This window comes from Bombina bombina, chromosome 5 (assembly GCF_027579735.1).
Source record: "Bombina bombina isolate aBomBom1 chromosome 5, aBomBom1.pri, whole genome shotgun sequence".
NCBI classification, from domain to species: domain Eukaryota; kingdom Metazoa; phylum Chordata; class Amphibia; order Anura; family Bombinatoridae; genus Bombina; species Bombina bombina.
In genome coordinates this window covers 157544553-157563018 of record NC_069503.1, presented here as the reverse complement: position 1 = coordinate 157563018, position 18466 = coordinate 157544553, and positions in this window count along the sequence as shown.

The window sequence follows — 18466 nt, the reverse complement described above, 5'->3', positions numbered from 1 at the left end:
ATCAAATAGTTAACCGGTACGCTCGTGGCTATTCCAGCTCAGCGTACCTGGTTTTCAATCCGCCACCCTGGAGGCCGCGGATGCCATAGGAATCAATAAGAGTCTGAAAGCAGCGAAAAGCTTATATTCAATGCTGCCAGATATCCCATTGATTTCTATGTTAGAAAACCAGTAAAGTTTACACCTAACATCCTAACATAAGCCCAGAATCTAAACAACCCTGATCTGCCGCCCTGACATCGCTGCAACCTAAATAAAAGTATTAACCCCTATTCTGCTGCTCCTAGACCCCACTGCAACTAAATAAAAGTATTAACCCCTATTCTGCCGCTCCCGGACCCCACCGCAACTAAATAAATGTATTATCCCCTAAACCCCTGGCCTCCCACATCACTACCACTAACTAAACCTATTAACCCCTAAACCCCCACATCGCCATAAACTAAATTAAGCTATTAACCCTTTAACCTAACAACCCGCTAACTTTACATTAAAATTACAACATCCCTATCTTATAATAAATTTAAACTTACCTGTAGAATTAAATTAAACTATATTAAACTATTAATTAACCTACCCTAACTATTATACTAAAATTACATTAAACTACCAATTAAATTAACTATATCACAGATTTAAAAACCTAACCCTACTCAAATTATTTAAATCTACAATTAAAAATTACTAAATTACAAAAAAAATAAACGCTAAGTTACAAAAAATAAAAAAACACTAAGTCACAAAAAATAAAAAACACTGTTTCAAAAAATTAAAAATTATAAGTTAAAAAAATAAAAAAACACAGTATCAAAAATAAAAAAGAATTACACCTATTCTAATAGCCCTATCAAAATAAAAAAGCCCCCCCGAAATAAAAAAACCCCTAGCCTACAATAAACTATCAATGGCCCTTAAAAGGACCTTTTGCGGGGCATTGGCCCAAAGAAATCAGCTCTTTTACCTGTAAAAAAAAATACAAACACCCCCCCAACAGTAAAACCCATCACCCACACAACCAACCCCTCCGAAATAAAAACCCTATCTAAAAGAACTAAGCTCCCCATTGCCCTGAAAAGGACAATTTGTATGGGCATTTCCCTTAAAAGGGCATTTAGCTCTTTTACTGCCCAGACCCTACTCTAAAAATAAAACCCACCCAAAAAACCCTTAAATAAACCTAACACTAACCCACGACAATCCACTTACAGTTTTTGAAGTTCCGCTTTAAGGATCCATCCAGCTGGCAAGAAGTCTTCATCCGGGCGGCCTCTACCATCTTCATCCAGCCGGCGAAGTCTTCATCCATGTGGCCTCTTCTATCTTCATCCATCCGGCGAGGAGTGGGTCCATCCTGAAGACATCCGGTGCGGAGTGGGTCCATCCTGAAGACATCCGACAAGGAGCTCCTCTTCAATACGGTCTCCTCTGTAAACTGGATCTTGAATGCAAGTGACATCATCCAAGATGGCGTCCCTTGCATTCCTATTGGCTGGAAGGTTCAAATCAACCAATAGGATTAGAGACGCTAAAATCCTATTGGCTGTTCCAATCAGTCAATAGGATTTGAGCAGCTCTCATCCTATTGGCTGTTGTAATCAGCCAATAGGATGAGAGCTCAATCCTATTGGCTGTTTGGAACAGCAAATAGGATGAGAGCTGCTCAAATCCTATTGGCTGATTGGAACAACCAATAGGATTTTAGCGGCTCTAATACTATTGGCTGATTGGAACCTTTCAGCCAATAGGAATGCAAGGGATGCCATCTTGGATGACGTTACTTGCATTCAAGAACCAGTTTACAGCGGAAACCGTATTGAAGAAGAGCTCCTCATCGGATGTCTTCAGGATAGACCCGCTCCGTGCCGGATGTCTTCAGGATGGACCCGTTCCTCGCTGGCTGGATAAAGATAGAAGAGGCCGCATGGATGAAGAACTTCGTCGGCTGGATGAAGATGGAAGAGGCCGCCCGGATGAAGACTTCTTGCTGGCTGGATGGATCCTTCAATGGGATCTTCAAAAACTGTAAGTGGATCGTCGAGGGTTAGTGTTAGGTTTATTTTAAGGGTTTTTTGGGTGGGGTTTTATTGTTAGAGTAGGGTCTGGGCAGTAAAAGAGCTAAATGCCCTTTAAAGAGCAATGCCCATACAAATGCCCTTTTCAGGGCAATGGGGAGCTTAGGTTTTTTTAGATAGGGTTTTTATTTGGGGGGGTTGGTTGTGTGGGTGGTGGGTTTTACTGTTGGGGGGGTGTTTGTATTTTTTTTTTTACAGGTACATGAGCTTATTTCTTTGGGGCAATGCCCCGCAAAAGGCCCTTTTAAGGGCCATTGGTAGTTTATTGTAGGTTAGGTTTTTTTTTATTTTGGGGGGCTTTTTTATTTTGATAGGGCTATTAGATTAGGTGTAATTCTTTTTCATTTTTGATATTGTTATTTTTTATTTTTTGTAACTAAGTTTTTTTTTTTTTTTTTTAACTTACGGCTAGATTACGAGTTTTGCATTATGAATAAAAAAGCAGCATTAAGGCTTTTTCACTACCGCTGCTATTACGAGTCTTGTAGGTACAGCTGTCCCTCACACTTTTTTGGCCTTACCGCAAATTAACTTACACAATTTTCATAAAGTTTTTTCAATGGGACTTCCATAGTGCCGGTATTACAACCTTTTTTTGGAGGCTAAAAAGTGAGCGGTACAGCCTATCCCGCAAGATTCGTAACGCAATCTAAAGTCAGTATTTATGAGTTTTACACTACAAAGCTGTAGCATAAAACTCATAACTAAAGTGTTAAAAAGTACACCAACACCCATAAACTACCTATTAACCCCTAAACCAAGGCCCCTCCCGCATCGCAAACACTATAATAAAATTATTAACCCCTAATCTGCCGCTCCAGACATCGTCGCCACTAGAATAAACACATTAACCCCCTAAACCGCCGCACTCCTGTGTCGCAAACACTAGTTAAATATTATTAACCCCTAATCTGCCGCCCATAACATCGCCACAACCTACATTACAGTTACTAACCCCAATGTCAGCCAATAGGAATTTTTCACCTTTAATTCCGATTGGCTGATAGAATTCTATTAGCCAATCGGAATTCAAGGGACGCCATCTTGGATGACGTCATTTAAAGGAACCTTCATTTGTCGTTAGTCGTCAGAAAAAAGAGGATGCTCCGCGTCGGATGTCTTGAAGATGGAGCCGCTCTGCGCCGGATGAATGAAGATAGAAGATGCCGTCTGGATGAAGACTTTTGCTCGTCTGGAGGACCACTTCTGCCAGCTTGGATGAAGACTTCTCCTGACTTTGTTGAGGACTTCTCACCGCTTCACTGGGGACTTCTCCCGGCTTCGTTGAGGATGGATGTTGGCTCTTCAAAACTGTAAGTGGATCTTCAGGGGTTAGTGTTAGGTTTTTTTTTAAGGGTTTATTGGGTGGGTTTTATTTTTAGCTTAGGGTTTGGGCAGCAATAGAGCTAAATGCCCTTTTAAGGGCAATGCCCATCCAAATGCCCTTTTCAGGGCAATGGGGGAGCTTAGTTTTTTTAGTTAGGATTTTATTTGGTGGGGTTGGTTGTGTGGATGGTTGGGTTTTACTGTTGGGGGGGTTGTTTGTATTTTTTTTTACAGGTGAAAGAGCTGATTTCTTTGGGGCAATGCCCCGCAAAAGGCAGTTTTAAGGGCTATTGGTAGTTTAGTTTAGGCTAGGGTTTTTTTTTATTTTGGGGGGGGCTTTTTTATTTTGATAGGGCTATTAGATTAGGTGTAATTCGTTTAAATATCTGATAATTTGTTTTTTATTTTGTGTAATTTAGTGGGTTTTGTTTTTTGTAATTTATGTAATTGTATTTAATTTAGGTAATTGATTTAATTGTAGTGTAAGGTTAGGTGTTAGTGTAACTTAGGTTAGGTTTTATTTTACAGGTAAATTTGTATTTATTTTAGCTAGGTAGTTAGTAAATAGTTAATAACTATTTAATACCTGTTCTACCTAGTTAAAATAAATACAAACTTGCCTGTAAAATAAAACTAAACCCTAAGCTAGCTACAATGTAACTATTAGTTATATTGTAGCTATCTTAGGGTTTGTTTTACAGGTAAGTATTTAGTTTTAAATAGGAATTATTTAGGTAATGATAGGAATTTTTATTTAGATTTATTTTAATTATATTTAAGTTAGGGGGGGGTTAGGGTTAGACTTAGGTTTAGGGGTTAATAAATTTAGTATAGTGGTGGCGACGTTGGGGATGGCAGCTTAGGGGTTAATAAATGAAGGTATGTGGCGGCAATGTTAGGGGCGGCAGATTAAGGGTTAATAATATTTAACTAGTGTTTGCGATGCGGGAGTGCGGCTGTTTAGGGGTTAATATGTTTATTATAGTGGCGGGCGACGTTTTGGGCGGCAGATTAGGGGTTAAGAAGTGTAGGTAGGTTGCGGCAAACATTGGGGGTGGGAGATTAGGGGTTAATAAATATAATGTAGGTGTTGGCGATGTTGGGGGGCAGCAGATTAGGGGTTAATAAGTATAATGTAGGTGTCGGCGATGTCCGGAGTGGCAGGTTAGGGGTTAATAAATATAATGTAGTTGTCTGCCATTTCGGGGCGGCAGATTAGGGGTTAATAAGTGTAAGATTAGGGGTGTTTAGACTCGGGGTTCATGTTAGGGTGTTAGGTGTAAACATAAATTTAGTTTCCCCATAGGAATCAATGGGGCTGCGTTACGGAGCTTTACGCTGCTTTATTGCAGGTGTTAGGCTTTTTTCAGCCGGCTCTCCCAATTGATGTCTATGGGGAAATCGTGCACGAGCACGTACAACCAGCTCACTGCTGACTTAAGCAGCGCTGGTGTTGGAGTGCGGTATGGAGCACAATTTTGCTCTACCCTCACTTCTTGCCTAATAACGCCGGGTTTAGGAAAACCTGTAATACCAGTGCTGTAGGGAAGTGAGCAGTGACAATAACGTGCAAGTTAGCACCGCACCCCTCATAGCGCAAAACTCGCAATCTAGCCGTTAGTGTTTTTTATTTTTTGTAATTTAGGCCTAGATTTAGAGTTGGGCGGTAGCCGTCAAAACCAGCGTTAGAGGCTCCTAACGCTGGTTTTTACCGCCCTCTGGTATTTGGAGCCAGTCATTAAAGGGTCTAACGCTCACTTTCCAGCCGCGACTTTTCCATACCGCAGATCCCCTTACGTAAATTGCGTATCCTATCTTTTCAATGGGATCTTTCTAATGCTGGTATTTAGAGTCATGGCTGAAGTGAGCGTTAGAAATCTAACGACAAAACTCAAGCCAGAGAAAAAAGTCAGTAGTTAAGAGCTTTCTGGGCTAACGCCGGTTTATAAAGCTCTTAACTACTGTGCTCTAAAGTACACTAACACCCATAAACTACCTATGTACCCCTAAACCGAGGTTCCCCCACATCGCCGCCACTATATTTAATTTTTTAACCCCTAATCTTCCGCTCCGTACACCGCCGCCAACTACGTTATCCCTATGTACCCCTAATCTGCTGCCCCTAACACCGCCGACCCCTATATTATATTTATTAACCCCTAATCTGCCCCCCACAACGTCGCCGCCAGCTACCTACAATTATTAACCCCTAATCTGCCGACCGGAGCTCACCGCTAGTATAATAAATGTATTAACCCCTAATCCGCCTGACTCCCGCCTCAATAACCCTATAATAAATAGTATTAACCCCTAATCTGCCCTCCCTAACATCGCCGACAGCTAACTTCAAGTATTAACCCCTAATCTGCTGACCGGAGCTCACCGCTACTCTAATAAATGGATTAACCCCTAAAGCTAAGTCTAAGCCTAACACTAACACCCCCCTAAGTTAAATATAATTTTTATCTAACGAAATAAATTAAGTCTTATTAAATAAATTAATCCTATTTAAAGCTAAATACTTACCTGTAAAATAAACCCTAATATAGCTACAATATAAATTATAATTATATCTTAGCTATTTTAGGATAAATATTTATTTTACAGGCAACTTTGTAATTATTTTAACCAGGTACAATAGCTATTAAATAGTTAATAACTATTTAATAGCTACCTAGTTAAAATAATTACAAAATTACCTGTAAAATAAATCCTAACCTAAGTTACAATTAAACCTAACACTACACTATCAATAAATAAATTAAATAAACTACCTACAATTATCTACAATTAAACCTAACACTACACTATCAATAAATAAATTAAATACAATTCCTACAAATAAATACAATTAAATAACTAACTAAAGTACAAAAAATTTAAAAGAACTAAGTTACAAAAAATAAAAAAATATTTACAAACATTAGAAAAAAATTACAACAATTTTAAACTAATTACACCTACTCTAAGCCCCCTAATAAAATAACAAAGACCCCCAAAATAAAATAATGCTCTACCCTATTCTAAATTACAAAAGTTCAAAGCTCTTTTACCTTACCAGCCCTATAAAAAGGGCCCTTTGCGGGGCATGCCCCAAAGAATTCAGCTCTTTTGCCTGTAAAAAAAACATACAATACCCCCCAACATTACAACCCACCACCCACATACCCCTAATCTAAACCAAACCCCCCTTAAATAAACCTAACACTAAGCCCCTTAAGATCTTCCTACCTTGTCTTCACCATGCCAGGTATCACCGATCTTTCCAGGCTCTGAAATCTTCATCCAAGCTCAAGCGGGGGCTAGACATCCATCATCCGGCTGAAGTCTTCTATCAAGCAACGGTTTGAAGAAGTCCAGAAGAGGCTCCAAAGTCTTCATCCTATCCGGGAAGAAGAGTAGATCCGGACCGGCAACCATCTTCTTCCAAGCGGCATCTTCTATCTTCATCCGATGACGACCGGCTCCATCTTGAAGACCTCCACCGCGGACCCATCTTCTTCTTCCGATGACTTCCCGACGAATGACGGTTCCTTTAAGGGACGTCATTCAAGATGGTGTCCCTCGAATTCCGATTGGCTGATACCGTAATTCCGAAGCGGTATTTAAAAGGTGCAGGAGAAAAAAAGCACGCGTAGCTAACGCACCCCTTTGGCTGCCAAACTCTAAATCTAGACGTTATTGTTTTTTATTTTTTGAAAATTAGCGTTTATTTTTTTTTAATTTAGTAACTTTTAATTTTAGACTTAAATAATTTGAGTAGGGTTAGATTTTTAAATATGTAATATAGTTAATTTAATTGGTAGTTTAATGTAATTTTAGTATAATAGTTAGGGTAGGTTAATTAATAGTTTAATATAGTTTAATTTAATTCTACAGGTAAGTTTAAATTTATTATAAGATAGGGATGTTGTAATTTTAATGTAAAGTTAGCGGGTTGTTAGGTTAAGGGGTTAATATCTTCATTTAGTTTATGGGGATGTGGCGGGCTGGCGGTTTAGGGGTTAATAGGTTTAGTAAGTGGTAGTGATGTGGGAGGCCATGGGTTAATACATTTATTTTGTTGCGTTGGGGTCCGGGAGCGGCGGAATGGGGGTTAAAGACTTTTTATTTAGTTGCGGCGGGGTCCGGGAGCGGCGGGATAGGGGTTAATAACTTTATTATAGTTGCGGAGTGCTCCAGGAGCGGTGGGATAGGGGTTAAACATTTTAGTATAATGGCGGTGTTTAGTGACAGGTTATAAATAAAGTTAGTAAAAAACTGAATAGCAGCGAGATCGATGACTGCTAGTTAACAACAGTCCGCAGCTTATCGCCCCGTACTTGGTGTGCAGCTTTTTGACGGCTTTGTTAATAAATATGTTGATCGTATTCAGGTCCGCGGCCGCGATGTTAGGCGATATTAGGCGAGCGTATTGGTGCCGTTGAATGCAAGAAAGTTGACGGCTTGATAGATAGGCCTCAATGTGTGTGATCAAGCTCCATATCTTTTAAATTTAGAATTTCTTAGTGATCTGCTAGTAAACAGAGCTGTGAAACAGCACAAAGTGAAGAGAATTGCACTTGTGTTTATTATATTTGGCCATATATATATACTCAATCCAAAGCAATTTATCTCATATAACATATTGAAGCTTAGTTTAATTTAATATATATCTATTCTTCTAGTACTCTATTTAAAAAGATATCAGTGAGGTCCTAGGACACTTCATTTATTAATATTTTTTAACTATTTAACCTCTTTTTTGTTTGCAAGAAGTCTTTGTAACCATGCTTGTGCTTGTGTATGTCTGTTGTGTCCCAATATATCACATTTTTGTAGTGACCCTTTAAAGCTGTAAAAATTTCAGGTGTGTTTTATGTATATGATTTTATGGTCAAAACTACAATTTAAAGTTGTTTGTATTTTTACTGAAGTTAAATAATTTTTTTGATGTATTCCTTTAATTGGTAGGATGTTTGTAATGGGTAGACCACATAATGATTACATGCTGTCCTCATAAACACTATGGGTCAGATTACAATTGGAGCGTTATTTAACGCTCCCTGTTGAGCATTAACTTCGCTAGAAGTAAGCCCTTTTGCACTTGTCAGGTTGCGTTCCTATTATAAGTTGAAAAGTATCGCTCTTGAGAAAGCCGGAGGTACTTTGGGTGAAACGCGTTGAGCTATATGTCCACTATGAACCCCTATAGGTTGGTTGCATGTGACAGGTGTTAGTTGAAGACTGGATATTTGTGGAAATTGGTATCGACAACTATACCACCGACAGCAGATTCACCATAACGGGGACTTTATGTTTGAAAATTTTTTTCTAATATTACAGCTACTAAGTGCAATATTTGTTGTGTATGTTCTTTTGTAAATAAACCACCTTGAATCAGGGTTTGTGCTGTCTCTTATTTTTACACTTTACCAGATTTTTAGCTTCTTCTTGTGAAGGAGGAACCCATAAGCGTGAGAATGGCAGCTTCCCCGTGGAGGATTTTTGACGGCGGAGTGTGCACGACACAATTGTCTGGACATAGACTCTGAAAATTGGAATTCGGTGTGATCTATCACCCTCCTAGTGGCATTATGGCTTTCGTTATATGGAGGTTTGTTTTCATATCAAGCTAGTGCTGCTTATATTTTACCTTTTATATTGTAAAAGTTTGAAACTAAACTGTTTTCGCTTGTGCCACTAACACAATGAGCACAAATAGCCGAACTTAGAATATTGTGTGCACAATAACCCTATTCCCTCATAGAAGTCAATGGAGCAAAAAACTCTCTAAAATCCACCAGCTCTGTGATGTCATCATGGAGGATAGGAAGAGGACTCCCCAGTGGCAACCTGTGAAGCTCTGGTGAACTCCATCCCCAAGAGGGCCTATAGTAGTGCTGGAAAATAATGGTGGCCACACAAAATATAATATTGACACTTCGGGCCCAATTTGGACATTTCCAACTTAGGGGTGTACTCACTTTTGTTGCCAATGGTTTAGATCATTAATGGCTGTGTGTTGAGTTATTTTGAGGGGACAACAAATTTACACTGTTATACAGGTGTACAGTCACTACTTTACATTGTAGCAACGTGTAATTTCTTAAGTGTTTGTCACATGAAAAGATATAATAAAATATTTACCAAAATGTGAGGGGTGTACTCACTTTTCTGAGATACTGTATGTATTTGTGTCTGTATGTGTTTATTTGTGTGTGTGTATGTATGTGTGTATTTGTGTGTGTATGTATGTGTGTATATGTGTGTGTATGTATCTGTTAAATTCAGTCAGCAGCTCTGCATCTGCGCTTATCAATATTCTAGTAAAAAGGTAAATTTGCATTAGAGTGAGTATTTTTAGAAACAAATACTTAGTATTGGTGTCAGTGGGTATTTTGCTTAAAATAAGGCAGCTGAAGTTGTTGGGTTGGCTGGCAGTATCATAGTAGCACAGAGATGACGTTATCATTTTTTTCTGTGATATCTTCACCAAAAGTGTCATAGGACTTTCTACACATTTCTACACATTGCATAGTAAAAATAACCTGTGACAGAAGCAGTGCACACTTGCAGATCAGTGATATTATCCAATTTTTTTAACCCTTTTGTGACTGCAAACGATCACGAGATTTCAAATTATGGGATCAGGTCTGGGGGGCTGTCCCTATGACGCTAGGAAGTAGGCTTCAGGACAGCCGTTTGGCTATTGACGTTGTATTCCATCATAACGGTTTTAAAGCCAGCGCCGTTGTGACGGAATACAACGGCATAGCGGCGGGAAAGGGTTAAGACCTTTTTAAATTTTTTTACAGAGTTTTAGTTGATACAAAATATATTTAAAAAAAACAAATAACTCACCAATTATATAGAGCAATGCCACCTAACTAGGAGCAATTGATACAGTTATCAAAAGTTGACCAATATCACTCAAATGTAAATGCACACTACTTTTATCACAGGCTATGAGAATACAAGATGGCAGCCCCCCAGTACAAAGAGACGGAGCTTCAGTATCTTATTTTTTTTTTCTGTAATCCTAATTGGCTTGGGTGGTAGGAATTAGGGGTCAATTTATTAAACAGGCAACAGGGTATGATCCTAGTATGTTGCACTGACATGCTTTCTTGAATAAATTATTATATTTATGAAAGAAGCCTTTCTATTTAAAATAAAGATCCATTCATGCAATACACTTATTGTATGCTGTTAATTAAGTATTAATTCAATTTTGACTGGTTCTTAAATCATATGCCAAGCATATAGCCTGTTTTCCATTTACCAATTACTGTATACCAGGGATAGCCAACAGAAGGCCCATGTGGCCTTCTAGACTAGTTTTTGTGGGCCTCCTGGGAAAAGTTAAATTTAAAAAGTGCGCTTTGGGGATTTCTGTTGGTACATATAGTATTTGTGTAGCCATACATTTATATGCAGATCTTTATGCTTCTTAGATATAAATGTACAGCTCTTAAGGCTTTTAAAAATGTATCTGTTGCCCCCAAGTGTTAGGAAGTTGGCCATTACTGTTGTATGCTACTAACACAACACTCCAAACAGAACTATCATTCACTACACCTCTGAGTCACACACTCCACAGAAAGATACAGATAGATATGTGTCTATGACCCCACATTAAGTATTCCTACATTTTCATAATAAGGACACAGACCTGGAAGTGGGTGAAAAAAGGCCACATCTCACATTTATTAAAACGAAGTTAAAACTAACCACAACTTTTTTTATAAAAGGTACTTGCCCCCTCTCCACATCATGTGCCTTCCACTGGCACTCCGCCAAGGCACCCACCCCCCCCAGCAATAACCTCCTCCCCTTACATGAAGGGGTACCAGTTTACACAATTAATTAAAACGTAAGGCTAGCACCCCGCCACTGCTCCAACTACTTCGAGCACCACCCCACAGGCCTAAGGCTTTTTTCACCCCTTCGCTCAGGTTAAAATTAAAGAGGTGGAGCCCCACCCACCTTGAGGGGGCACTACATCCTTCAGGAAGAAACATTTTTCCGACTCTCCCCCTTCAAATTCCACCGTGCCTGATTCCAAAAACCCCTAACCTAGCCACAAAACTCATGGCCCATCTTATTAACTTTCCACCTTGAAGCTTCCAACCTTCTAATATCCCAATCTGACCTCCAGCAAAGTCGACATTTAATGTCTGACCATACAACCAACAACTGTGGAAACAACTCTTTCAACCTACTCAACCCTCACGTGATCCTGTCTACTAATTCTTTCTGAGCCATAAAGCCCAAATCGTTGCCTCCTGCATGAATCACCAAGATATACGGGCGGGGGCAAAATAACCTAGCTTTATCACTTACCTGCCCCACTACCTGGTCCCATCTAAAACTCCTGCACCTCAAACCATTTAACTACTACTTGATCTTTCCGAACAATCAACCGAGTCCCTGATCACTCCTGCCTTCCCTAGCCCAATAAATGTAAGAATGGCCCACGATCCAACAGTGAAGCAGATCTTGCTAAAACAAAAATAACTATATTTCCAACCCTGGACTAACATACATTTTAAAACAGTCAGATCCCCACCTCCCAATCCTTTTCACACACACTATCATTCAACCCCAAACACCTTGCCTCAGTTGCCACCCCCAATCTCTAAAGGAATGGCAATCAAACTCACTTCCATCCACACATACCTCACAAGTGCCTTCCTCATCACTGCCCCAAATGGATAATGCAACAAAGCTGACCCATCCTCGTGCCTTCCCCAAATCCCTTACCTCTCCTCCCAAAAATTCCATAAATGACATTACAGGGCAGCCACACACCCCCCAACTTCCAAAAGCCTGATCCTTGCACCCTTTACTTTCCTTGGTCCATCTTAGACTTCCATAACCACCAACAACAACTAATGCGTGTTAACCCACCACATTCCTTCCTCAGCAACCCCCCCATTGTCCCCCCGTCGGTTCACACCCAACCAAATCCTGAGACTCTAAAGGCCCCACAAAAATGCTAACATAAAGGCTGCTTGAACAACAAAAATTCAAATGTAGAAAAACATACCCCAGGAAGGGCCAGTATCACCCTCTTCAAGACTGAAAAAAAACAACGGCCCACCCTCTTATCCACTGAACCTCTCTCACGAACTAACCCTTCTCACCGCCATGCGCACACCAAAATTCTTAGTTACACCCACCCATCCCAAAAGTTTAAACAGAAAAGTTAACACTGCCATCTTCCTCTGAACAACAGAACGGGGATAACTTAGCACTTTCCATTCCTCAACCCAGTCCAGAAGAGTACTGACATCACCCGCTAATGAACCCCCCTAGCTGACCTGTTCAACCATTGCAGTCATACCATTACATAAGCTCTCCAAGTTCCCGGAGCAACAGCTCCCCCCAGCTAACCTCAGCAATCTAGGAAGCTCAGCTGCCACATTTCGTCTGGGCAAGGCACATTTCGATCTGGGCAAGGAGTGCCGAATCCTCTCTGCCTCCGGGGGCCACGTCCTGGAAATCGTTGCCACTGAAAATGGAGAAAGGGCATCAGCAACCACATTCTCCTTGTCCGACACATGAACAGCCCTAAAGTAGACATTGTGTCTCAAACATTCCAGAACAAACATTCTGAGCAAACACCCACCACCGGCTTGGAACTGGAAGACAAACAGTTAATGGCAAAAACCACCCACATTATTGTCTGAATGAAACACCCACTTTCCTATTTACCAAGCCCATCACCCCACACCTTTACCGCCACTACCAGAGGGAACAATTCAAGAAAGACTAGATTCTTTGTAAAGGCCGCTGCTACCCTAATTCTCAGACCAAGCGCCAACGCACCCATTACCAGCCAAATATTGCCCCAAAGCCATGGACCCCAGCAGCATCAGTGAACAGATGCAACACCCCATTTGGGACCCTCAGCAGCCTGAATCAAAGCTCTAACATTAAACTCAGCCAGGAAAACTTTCCAAACTCTCAAATCCTCCTTCAACTCAGAAGACAAATGAATCCTAAAATGGGAAGCTTAATTCCAAACCGTTGCCAAAGACAATCTCCAACAGAAGATCCTCCCGACCGGAATTATCTTACACGCAAAGTTCAACTTCCCCACTAATGATTGAATCTCCTTCAAAGTAAGCTTTTTTCCTCACTAAAGTCCCATCAATCATTTCGGACCAAGTCCACAATCTGTCCCTCCCGGCAACCTGCATTTCCATCAACACTGAGTCAATACAGATACCCAAAAAACTAAGGACAGAAGATGGCGCTTCAGTCTTCTCAGCAGCAACCAGGATCCCCAAATCCCTGGCAACCTCAAAAATGCATCATGAGCTCCCAACAAACTCCCGCCCCAGCCGACCTACAAAACAAAGAAATCATCTAAATAGTGAATGATGAAAGACCACCCAGACTGCTGCCTCACCACCCATTCCACAAAGCAGCTAACTTCTCGAAGTAAGAACAGGATATGGAAACAACCCATAGGCAGGCACAAATCCACAAAGAATGCATCCTCAAAATGGCAACCCAACAAATGGGGACACATAGGGTGAACAGGGAGGAGTCTAAATGCTAACTCAATGTCCACCTTTGCCAATAACGCCACCTTGCCTGACCCCCCTGACCAAATCCAAAGCCCTATAAAAGGATAGCATACCTCGCCACCGACACCTCAGGATCGATCCCATCATTTACCCGAAGACCATTTTGGATAAGACAAGTGATGGATCAATCTGAATTGACCTGGCACCTTCTTAGGAAACTACTCCGATGGAGAAATTCTTAAGTTACCTAAAAGGGGGTCCCGGAATGGGCCCACCATCCTACCCAAAGTCACCTCTTTGTGAAGCTTAGCCCGCCACCATCCTCAGAAAAATCATTCCACCGATGTGAGATTGCCCAAAATCCTGGTCCCCACACCCTCTACAAAGGGGATATGGAAACCCGAGCTGAACCTGGACAACAGAGTTCTGCATCCCCGCCCTACCCCTACACCTACCATACCGCCTTAGCCAAGGCGCCATCTTTTCTACTCTCACCAGTGTCCTGGCCCATTGGAGTCACCTCCCTTTTCCCAGAAGATTTCGCCTTTTTGAAACACTTGGAGACAGAGTGGTTTCCTCACAATAAGAGCATTTGTGCTTGTATTATACAAGCTGTTCTGAACTGGCACACTTCCTCCACTGAATGAAAGCAGAGGCCTTTCCTGAGGGCCACTGCTGTTGTTCCGAGTGCTGCTCCACCTCTGCGACCAACTCCAGACCCCCGAAAAGGGGCTGATCCGATCTTAATGGCGTCATTAACCTTCCAGGCCATATCCCCATTTCTCGACGGACCGACATCGGCTGCCGGAACTGATCATCGTATTTCCACCAAGCAAGGGCCTCTATACGTCCAGGCAAGCCCCCGCCACCTCATCATGGTAGCAGAACAAGGCAGAACACAATTAAGTTTTTTTTTACTCTTCAAACACTCGACAAGATACAGGAAAGCCTTAGACCAATTAGACAACGTCGTTAACAACTTTCTGTATCTTTTCTTACGCTCTTCCACCTCTTTCTTTGCTGAGGTCCCCTTTCGAATCCTCCTTAATATCATAAATTGATCAACCGGGAGAAGGGAGAAAATCTCCACGAACTCCCGCCTCCAAATCTTCTCTTTAACCTCCTTTGTCAAGTGAATCCCAAAAGGGCCCACTGAACATAACATCGCCGCCTAAAAACCTGTTCAGGACACCTTGACCAAGGGACCACTGGCACTCGCACTTCCCGCCTGTCGCAAACCAACCCCACTCATGGGACCCAAACCCCGGGCAGCATGCCCTGGGCACCCATACCCCTACATGGCTCGAAGAACCAATACCAACCCCAGACACACTCCCACCTCTGCTGCCCACCTTCCAGCTGTGCCATCAATTCCTTCAAGACTTTAAACATAGACTCACACCTAACATCCCCAGATGTACCCCCTGAAGGCACGGAACATGTCATGATTACTCTCACCTGCTTTACCAGTTCCCATGCTAGCCTTCACTCCTGCTCCAACTTCACTCCTGCTTTACTGCCGCTCCCTCTCTGCACATGACTGCCTTCCCTTCCACATGGAACTTCACTGTCCTTGCCGCTCCTCCCTCAGGGGATCTTGACCTCCTGGTCTGCCCCCTCACCCCCCGTATGACTATCCAGAGTGCCCCAGACAGATGATTCAACAGCTTCTTGCCATCTATGGAAATACAGAGGCTGTGACACAAGAATCCTGCTCCTACTGTCCTGCCTTCTCCTTTCCCTGTGCCGCACCTGAGACTGAGAGGATGCAGAACCCCTATAACCTTCCACTGAACCCCCACCCTCCAAGCTACCTACCCTTCCACCCCTCTCAACACTACCCCTACCCATAGCCTCCCTTGCTCCTCTCACCTCACTAGGTCTACCCACCGCCTCCCTAACCCTTCCACCTCCCCCTTCAGGCACCAGAGCCTGAAGAAGCTGCGTTAATGCAGCCAAGTCCCCTACCTGGTCTGCTGTAACGTGTACAGAAGTTGCAGGCTGCACCTCCTCCTCTCCACAAAATCACTGTAGACGTCCTCAACCCACAGTGAGTCACTGTCCATAGCTGCAGGAATAACTTCTCTTCCAAAATCCCCTTCCAGGGATAAAACATCTGCTGCCTCCAAATCTGTGGAAAAACAAACATTAGCATGCATATTAACAACCCCACATGTCCACATCCTCTAGTACATCTCCCATGCTCCTCATTCTGCCCACCCCTCTACCTACCCTACGCACCCCTAACTTGCCCCCTAACACTCCTACCCCTGCCTACTGGCTCATCACCACCCACCCTCAGTGCCAATTCCTCAACACCTGCATCCATCCCCTCAGCCCATGTCCCACGCCTCTGGCCCCAGCCGATTGCCTCCTAGACTTAAAAAGGCTGCAGCCTGGTCTGAATAGTAGCCCCTCTGAGGCCTAACAGGCCGCAGTCGGGGTCCTGCACCATACCACTTCTTAGGCCTACACCGGCCTGAAAAAGTAGTCCCTCTGAGTCTAAACAGGCCACAACCTGATCCGCACAGTATCCCCTCTTAGGCTCAAACCGGCCATAGCCTGGTCCCCCACCAAATCCCTTCTTAGGCCTAAATAGGGCCACAGCCTGGACCTGAGTAGGTTGATATGACTCTCTTTGGGCCGTAATCTCCTGATGCTCTGCTCTTGCTTCACCCATATTAAGCCCTAGGCCCCATAACAGCCTCCACAACCGGACCCGACCTACCTTCCTGGCTTCCCTCAGCTGGCGCCGTCACCTGCTCTGGAATGCTGATGTCACTGGTCCTGGATCGACACCTCTCGCTGCCTTCATCAGCCTCTGCCACAGTGCTGGACCGCACCGCCCGCTACCCGACCAACCTCCAGATCCAGGAGCCCTCTCTGGCATCCGGCTCCCAGAGTCATGCCTGCTCCCAATCGATGGACTGAGGCCTCTCCGGTGGGCAGTCCTCCGAACCGGCCCAGACTGGCCCTCAGCTTTAACTCCAGATCCCACCATGTCATCTCCTCCAGCTTCTCCGACAACCCGTCTCCATCTAGCCTCCACTGCAACCAGGCCAGACCTCTCACCTGCATCGGTCAAAATTTAGATTTGGACAAATTGTTCATTACGACATTTTGAACTCTTTGGGTTGTTTCTAGCTGAACCAGTCTTGCATCGGTTTTAGATGGACATTGTTCATTAGACATTTTGAATTTTTGTTGGACTTTCGTTAGGCATTTCATTTGTTTCAGACAAATTTTAATTTGAAAGTAAATAAAAAAATAAAAAACCCTACACACATTATTTCCCTCATTTATTCGCTCATTGATTTTTAGTTAGTGTTTTTTAACTTAGGGGTGTTGGGGGATTAATATAGTAGGGCTTTATTGCAATGGGAGTTGCAGTGGTTTAGAGGTTAACAGTGTAGGTTTTTTTATTGCGGGGGGTTGTGGCGGCTTAGGGGCAAAGTAGTGTAGGGGTATATAACGATGGAGGTTGTGGCAGTTTAGGGGTTTTTTCGATGGGAATTGTGGCAGTTTATGGATTAAGTAGTTGTTATAAGTGTTTGTCTAAAAGAGTGATTTTTGTCCGTGCTGCAGTAGGTGTACTATACCTTGAAGAAGGCCTAGAAGATCAATTAGGCCTTATTTTTAGTATACATTTCAACTTGTACATTGATTCATATGAAATTACAATCAATAAGTTAGTAATCATTTTATCATGTATATATATATTTAGATATGAAAAAAATGTATTCCATAGTTCAACTTGGCATGTTATAAATGAGATGATTCAATATTATACATATAGAAGATATATTTGGTTAATATTCCTTTAAAATGCTTACATGTTGCAGCCAGTTATATGGTATATAAAAATGTCCCAGTCTAAGCACCACATCATGCCAGTAAACAAGGGTGCAATCAAGCCGGAAATAAGTATGGCATGTTGATCTGGCTGGGACCATCAATGAATCTTTTATGACTTTTAATGCTATAGTTTCATGGTTTTAAACATTTGCTATAAATAAAAGACTTTTTTTACCCTTAAAGTCTTTGTGAAATCGGAAGTGTGGGATTACCTGTTCCTGTAATCAAACACAAAGGGGATATTTATCAAAGGTATGTCGGACCTGATCCGACAGTGCGGATCAGGTCGACAGAACCTCATCTGAATGTGGAGAGCATACGCTCTCAGTATTCAGCATTGCACCAGCAGCCAGCTGGGGGGTGTCCATCAACCCGATCGTACTCGATCGGGTTGAATTCCGGCATATCTTAGACCGCTGTTCATAACCTGCTGTTTGTGAAAGTCTGAAGAATCGCCAGAAACACGGGCCCTCAATCTCCGTCCGGACCTTGATAAATGGGACCACTATATGTTCATCTGGAACACTATGTGAAAAAAAAGAAAAGGGGAGATGCATAGAATTTGTGCACATTAATAGCTTTTTACAAGAATCATTTGTGCTCTAATACAAGTTCTATTACAAAATTATTTAATATAAAATCTAAACACACATGTAACTTAAAACAATACTTAATTTACTTACATTACCAGCT